Consider the following 7916-nt stretch of genomic DNA (forward strand, 5'->3'; position numbering starts at 1 on the left):
CCCGCCACCTTAGGTGTATGTGGCTGGCGCCTTAGCCACTTGAGCCACAGGCGCCTAGCCGTTTTGTTTGTTTTTGAGACAGCCTCAAGCTGTTGCCCTGGGTAGAGTGCTGTGGCATCACAGCTCACAGCAACCTCCAGCTCCTGAGTTTAAGCAAGTCTCTTGCCTCAATCTCCCAAGTATCTGGGACTACAGATGCCTGCCACAGCGCCTGGCTATTATTTGGTTGTAGTTGTCACTGTGGTTTGACAGGCCTGGGCTAGATTCAAACCCACCAGCTTTGGTGTATGTGGCTGGTGCCTTAGCCAGTTAAGCTACAGGCGCTGAGCCTGTTTTTTGTTTTTTTGAGACAGAGTCTCACTATGTCACCCTCAGTAGAGTGCTGAGGCATTACAGCTCACAGCAACCTCAAACCTTTGGGCTTAAGCGATTCTTTTGCCTTGGCCTCCCAAGTAGCTGGGACTACAGGTGCCTACCACAACATCGGGCTATTTTTACAGGTGGGGGGAGGGGGACTCATTCTATCTCAGGCTGGTCTTGAATCCATGAGCTCAGGCAATCCACCTGCCTCGGACTCCCAGAGTGCTAGGATTCCCAGAGTGAGCCACTGCCCCTGGCCCTTGGCCTGCACTAGATTGTTTATCACAGCTCAATTTACAATCACAAAGATGTGGAAACAACCAAAAGGCCTATCAACTCAGGAATGGGTTAACAAACTGTGGTGTATGGATACCATGGAATATTACTCAGCCATAAAAAGATGGAGATTTTACATCTTGAAACACACTCTTTTTAGTAAAGTATCATGAGAATGGAAAAGCAAGTATCCAATGTACTCAATACTAATATGAAGCCAGCACACAATCTAATCAATTATATTAGAGAAAACTCATTTCAATTCAAGTTGTGGGGAGAGGGCACAAGGGAGCGGGAAGAGAGGAAGGGGGTTGGACTGCTTCCACCTAATAGGTACAATGTGGGGGGGGTGTGGCACACCTTTTGGGTGCAGGACAGAACTGCCAGAGGGCCTCTACCTAACAAATTCAAATACTGTGACCTGGTTGTTTGTTCCCTCACATTAATCTGAAACTTAAAAAAGAGGGGGAGGCTTGGCACCTATAGCTCAAGCGGCTAAGGAGCCAGTCACATACACCAGAGCTGGCGATTTCAAATCTGTCCTGGGCCTGCCAGACAATGACAATTACAACCAAAAAATGGCTGGGCGTTGTGGCAGGTGCCTGTAGTACCAGCTCCACAGGAGGCTGAGGCAAGAGAATCACATAAGCCCAAGAGTTTGAGGTTGCTGTGAGCTATGGCACCACAGCACTCTACCCAGGGTGACAGTTTGAGACTGTCTCAAAAAATAATAATAATAATAAAGAGGGGGGAAACAGGGAGTGACATAGTGGCCACTGGGTCATAGCAATTCTGAAATCCAGCAAGGCACATGTTTTTAGTTCCTTGATTGGGGTCCAGTCTTGTTCCCTGAGAGTGATTCTTTACAGCTCCTAGCTCTAGCTCTGCCCTCCTGATTCATGTTTTGTTTTTTGAGACAGAGTCTCACTTTGTTGTCCTGGGTAGAGTGCCTTGTCATAGCTCACAGTAACCCCAAACTCTTGGGCTCAAGCGATTCACTTGTCTCAGCCTCCCAAGTAGCTGGGACTACAGGTGCCGGCCACAAAGCTGGCTATTTTTTAGAGATGGGGTCTTGCTCTTGCTCAGGCTGGTCTTGAACTCATGAGCGCAAGCTATCTGCCCGCCTCAGCCTCCCAGAGTGCTAGCATTGCAGGTTTGAGCCACCGGGTCTGGCTCATGGGCTTCTTTTAAGTAGTCCTTTCTTTTCCATAGAAAACAGCCCCAAGTGGGCTTCTTAAGCAGACACCAACAGGTCTCTCTTTGTGTTCTGCTTTTTTGTTTGTTGGTTTTTTGAGACAGAGTCTCACTATGTCCACTATGTCTTCCACGGTAGAGTGCCGTCGCATCACAGCTCACAGCAACCTCCAGCTCTTGGGCTTAGGTGATTCTCTTGCCTCAGCCTCCCAAGTAGCTGGGACTACAGGTGCCTGCCACAACGCCCGGCTATGTTTTGGTTACAGTTTGGCAGGGGCTGGGTTTGAACCTGCCATCCTTGGTATATGAAGACAGCACTCTACCCACTGAGCCACAGGCACTACCCTTTATTTTCAAATCTAATAATTTGAAGGGCTACAGAATGGTTGGAATAATCATAATTTTTTTTCCATCTTTTTCTTTCTCTTTTCTTTTTATCATAATTCTTTTTTTTTTGAGACAGAGCCTCAAGCTATCCCCCTGGGTAGAGTGCCATGGCATCACGCTCACAGCAACCTCCAACTCCAGGGCTCAAGCGAGTCTCCTGCCTCAGCCTTCCAAGTAGCTGGGACTACAGGTGCCCGCCACAACGCCTGGCCATTTTTTGGTTGCCATCATTGTTGTTTGGCGGGCCCGGGCTGGGGATTCGAACCCGCCACCTTAGGTGTATGTGGCTGGCGCCTTAGCTGCTTGAGCCACAGGCGCCGAGCCTTTATCATAATTCTTAACCTTTGAAGCTGTTTTTGATTATGTTGTCCTGAATACCCTGTAAATTGTACTCACTGAGCCCCTGCTGTGCCCCAGCACTGTCTTATAAATCAGAGATACAGCAGTGAAGGAAACCGACAAAAATTTCTTTCCTTATGGAGTTGCCTTTCTAGTGAGGAAAGCAGACAATAAGCAAATAATTGAGCAATGCAGGAGGGAAAAACAGGAAGGGAGACAAGTTGGGTTTTTGTGTGTAGTGGTGATACAGGAACTTCCGTTTAAAATAGAGAAGGGCCATTCTCACTGAAAAGGCGACATTTAAATCAAGACCTGAAGAACCCAGGGTGGTGGCTCCCTAGCATTCTGGGAGGCTGAGTTGGGTGGAGTGCTTGAGGTCTAGAGTTCGAGCCCAGCCTCAGCAAGAGAGAACCGCCCCCCCCCCAACTCTAAAAATATCTGCGCTTTGTGGCGGGGCCTGTAGTCTCAGCTGCATGGGATGCTGAAGCAAGCGGATGGCTTCAGCCCAAGAGTTTTAAGGTTGCTGTGAGCTGCGATGCTACAGTTCTCTACTGAGGGTGACAAAGTGAGACTCTCCTGAGAAGAAAAAAAAATCAAGACCTTAGGAAAGTGAGGGAGTGGCCATGCAGATATCTGGAGGAAGAGATTTACAGATAGAAAGAAATACAACTGCAGAGTCCTGATTTAAATGTGCACCCTTTATTTTCTTAAACTGGTATAGTTTGATCAGAAGAGACATTAGTAGGAGATGAGGTCAGAGAGGAATTTGGGAGTCAGAAGAGGCAGAACACCCTGATTGCAAAGTCTTCAGTTTTTACTCGGATCCATGGGAAAAGTTCGAGCAGGAGAATGACAAGGTTTGAGGGTTTTGTATAATTTCTTTCTTCCTGTGTTGGGAATGGATCAGGGATGTGAAGGCAGGAAATCAAGAATGTCACAGTCATCCAAGGAAGAAATGATGAAAGTTCAGACCAGGCTGTAGTGGCCGGGACAGTGAGAAACAGTGACATTCTGGATATACATTGAAGGTTGTGGATGAGGGGTAGGGGGAGAGAGAGAGGGAGTTACTTCTCTAGGGATTTCATAATAAATTACTACAAATTAGTGGCTTTAAAGCACAGAAATGTATTCTTTCACATTTTTAGAAGCCGGGAGTCCTTTAAAAAGCTGCATCCCCACCCCCTACCCCCCACAGCTTCAGCATTCTTTGGCTTGTGGCTACTCTAATCTTTGGCTCCATGTCCTCATGGACTTCTGTGTGTCTCTTATAAATAAAGGTACTTGTCATTACATTTATGAACCTCCTACATAATACAGGGTGATTTCACCTAGATATAAATCTGCAAAGACAGTTTCTGGTACTCAGGTCACATTCACAGGTTCCAGAGCATGGAACTTATCTTTTTTGAGGGGGAGGGGTCACTATTCAACCCACTACAGGAGTTAAATCCCAAGGTCTGGGCTCAGTGCCTGTGGCTCAGATGCCTAAGGCCCAGCCACATACACCTAAGGTGGAGGGTTGGAATCCAGCCCAGGCCCGCCAAACAACAATGACGGCTGCAACCAAAAAATAGCCGAGCATTGTGGCAGGTGCCTGTGGTCCCAGCTACTTGGGAGGCTGAGGCAGGAGACTCGCTTGAGCCCAGGAGTTAGAGGTTGCTGTGAGCTGTGATACTAGGGCACTCTACCCAGTGGGGATAGCTTGAGGCTCTGTCTCAAAAATAAATAAATAAATAAATAAATCCCAAGGTTTGGGGATGCAACAATGAAAGAATGGCATTTGCATGAACCAGACAGAAGACAACTATGGGAAGAGCATTATTGTTGAAGATGGAGATAAATGTTCTGAGCGGATCCTGCGGTATCCAGATGGGGCTGGTGCTTGGGAGGCAGCTCCAAGTTTCAGAAAGCCTTTGTGTCTTTTTCCATTTTTTCGGGCTATCTCCTCCGCCACAGTATTCCGGTAATGTCTAATTCTCTACGTTCTCTATCACCAAGTCATACAACCGGTCTAGTCATTTGCAGTCTACGGAAGGATCGCCAACATTGTCATCGGACAGACCTGGGCTCACATCCCGGCTCCACCGCTTAGTATGTGAGCTAGGTCCAGCCACCTTCTGTTCCTGATTTCAGTTCCTTTTTTGTAAAATGGTTACATTCTTTGCTCAAGTAGTTAAAGTAAGGATAAGTGGTGCCTCTCCAAGAGGGATACTACTGGAATAAACCGTTTAACCCCTGTCATTCTTCTTTTTCTTTTTTTTTCAGCGCCAAGATAGAATTTTATTAGGCAGAAAGGAATACAGAAGGAGTAAAAAGCACGAGAGCTTCTGGCAAAGGGAAAAACCCAAGTGGGAAGCCTCCCACGTGGGTTTCCCTGACGTTCTTTATGCTGGGGTAACAGGATGGCTGAGGATTCGGTTTGCGGTCCAACATGGCACCGTCCAGCTCCTTGTACAAGCCTCAAAGATGGCGACAACCATCGGGGGCAGACATCTTTGTACCACGTGACCCGGGCCCGGGCCCGCGGCGGCCGGAACGTGACCCGAGGTTGAGGCGGGGCTTCTCCCCCGCAGCCCTGGCGTCCAGCGTCTCGTGACAGGTACTTCCGCTCGGGGCGGCGGCAGTGGCGGAAGTGGGAGCGGGGCTGGAGTCTTGGCCATAAAGCCCAAGGCGGCGGCGGCGGCGGCGGCGTTGGAGGCTGGGAGATCGCGGAGGAGTCCCCTCGAGCCGGAGCTTGGACGTATCAGCTCTGCCCTCCGTGGCCTCCTCCTTGGCGGGAGCCTTTGCGACGCGCCCGGCCGGAGCCCGCAGCGCAGCGGCGGTGGTGAGCAGCGGGCCCAGCCCGGCCGACGGCCTCCCCATCCCCCTCCCCTGCTCCTCGCTCCCCGGGGCCGCGTGTCCTCCCTGCCCTGGGCAGGTCCCGGCCCGGCCCAGGCTTTGTGGGGAAACTCGGTGTCGTTCAGGCACCAAGTACAAGCCCAGACCGCGCCCGGCCTGGGAGAGGTCAGAGGTCGCCGGGTGTGACCTCTGGCCGGGTTGTCGACCTCAGGCCGCCTGTCGCGGACGCCTTGTTTACTGGTGACATAGATACAGGAGACCTCAGGAGGTCTCCCGACTTGGGCAGCCCTGCGCTGCGGCGGGGCGCGCTAGTGGAGTTCCTTCGAGCGGCGAGCCGAGGGCGGTCGGAGCCCACCCTGCCCGCGGCCGCCTCCGGGGACGCCGGCGTGACAGGCGTCCAGGGCTGAGCCACGTCCCGGTCTGTCTTCTCGCTTCCAGTGGCCTGACCCTGTTAGTGGGAGAGGTTCCCTGACGGCAACTGAGTCAAGGCAGTGAGTCGGATCACGTGCACTGGGCTCGCCTGAAGCACTTGTGTACATGTGAGACGCTCTGGCTCTGGCAGACGGGGAGCTGCTTGTCATAAGCATGTTCGGATAAATCTCCTTAAAGAAGTTTTCAAACTTAGTGGAGGAAATACGGTGGTTGGGTGTAGAGGTTGGTTTGAATTCTGATCGCGTTGGTGGCCTCTGGGCTGCATTTATTTCAGGCTTGATACCTAATGGTGCAGAAAATGGGACCTTTGAGCAAACATTTGAGCGTTTAATGTGTGCTGGACAGCATAGCAAGACCTTTACAGAGGTTATTATGTTTGATTCTCTGAACAACCCTCTGAAGTACCATTGCAATGCCCACTTATATATAGGAAAACTGAAGAACAGAGTCGTTTGTCCAAGGTCAATAAAAGTTAGGAAGCAGAGGGTCAAGCCCTAGCAGTCAGGACGCTAGAGCACTGTACTCATTCTGTAGGTGGTACTGCAGGTGCCCCTAAAGCTTGTGATTTATCTTTGGCCAGCTGGTACCTGTCCCTCACTGCCTGCCTCCACCTCCTTTCTGGTGATGTCATTTTAAAAGCCTCCGTAAAACATTCGGTTTGCAGTTGTTACTTACAACACATATTCCGTGGATCGTAGTGTCGTATGGTGACAGTAAATACAGAGTTCTTGAATGTTAGCAAGGTACTTAATTGCAGTTTGAAAAATTTTGCTACCTAAATCTTCTGTCAGTTGAATTGGGGCTGGCAAACCTGCATTGAACCTTTCTTACGAGCTTGGTTGGTGAGTGTCCAGCCACTCGGTTCTTCCTTACTGAAGATACTGCATCTTTGGATTCTAATAGAACAGCCTCTTGTCTCTTCCTTGTGACTTAAGCAGCTGATTAGCCCCATGACTTCTCCTCCATGGATTAATAGTGTCCTGTTAGTGTGTTTCCCTTGTCAAACTTGGGAGAGTGTGTTCAGATTTGAATCTGAGAACTGGGAGGTGATGTGTGAGCACTCCTGAAGGTACTTTGCAAGCTAAAGCTTAGTGTTCTCAACCCTGTTGTAGTCTCACTGTGTGTTTTTTTTTTTTTACCTTTGCTACCCATCCTAATATATTTAAGTGTGTAATAAGTACTGTAGCCATATACAGTGTTTGGGTTTAGAGGAGAGTAATAAGCACCTTTTTGTTCATCCATGAAATATTTCAAGTATTTATCATGTATCAGGCATTACTGGCTGTTGATTCAGGGAGATAGGCATCATTTTGGTCCTCAGTGAATTTTGAAATGGTGCTTGATCATGGCCAGGAATTCTGTTGAGGGATGACTTGGCTGGTCACTTGAAGTTGACTTGGCCTGAGCCTTTTGGAAAGAGGAGTTATTTTTTATCTCTGCACGGGAATCCATGGTAATCCGTACAGTCCAGTGTTCTGACTGACTTGAAGGCTTTGTCAATTTTAACAACAGCTTTTTTTTTTTTTTTTTTTGAGACAGAGCCTCAAGCTGTCCCCCTGGGTAGAGTGCCGTGGCATTACAGCTCAACGCAACCTCCAACTCCTGGGCTCAAGCGAGTCTCCTGCCTCAGCCTCCCAAGCAGCTGCGACCACAGGTGCCCACCACAATGCCCAGCTGTTTTTTGGTTGTAGCCATCATTGTTGTTTGGCGGGCCCTGGATTCGAACCCACCACCTTAGGTGTATGTGGCTGGTGCCTTAGCCACTGGAGCCACAGGCGCCGAGCCTATTTGTTTATTTTTTATTTGGCAAAAACAATTTTTTTTTTTTGAGACAGAGCCTCAAGCTGTCACCCTGAGTAGAGTGCCATGGTATCACAGCTCACAGCAACCTCCAACTCCTTGGCTTAAGTGATTCTCTTGACTCAGCCTCCTAAGTAGCTGGGACTACAGGCGCCTGCCACAATACTCGGCTATTTTTCATTTTTGGTTCTAGTTGTCATTGTTGTTTGGCGGGTCCGGGCTGGGGATTCGAACCCGCCACCTTAGGTGTACATGGCTGGCGCCTTAGCTGGTTGAGCTATAGGCGCCGA

General features: G+C 49.4%; 1 protein-coding gene across 1 annotated transcript in view; it reads left to right on the forward strand.

Annotated features, from left to right (window-relative positions):
• The first annotated feature begins 5143 nt into the window (after positions 1-5143).
• RAB7A (RAB7A, member RAS oncogene family) overlaps positions 5144-7916 on the forward strand; it is a 64841-nt gene continuing 62068 nt past the window's right edge. The window contains exon 1 of the mRNA XM_003796200.2: positions 5144-5380. The gene's annotated coding sequence lies outside the window, so the exon portion shown is untranslated. The remainder of the gene's footprint in view (positions 5381-7916) is intronic.

Source organism: Otolemur garnettii, unplaced genomic scaffold (assembly GCF_000181295.1).
Source record: "Otolemur garnettii isolate 467f Iridium unplaced genomic scaffold, OtoGar3 scaffold00101, whole genome shotgun sequence".
Lineage (NCBI taxonomy): Eukaryota > Metazoa > Chordata > Mammalia > Primates > Galagidae > Otolemur > Otolemur garnettii.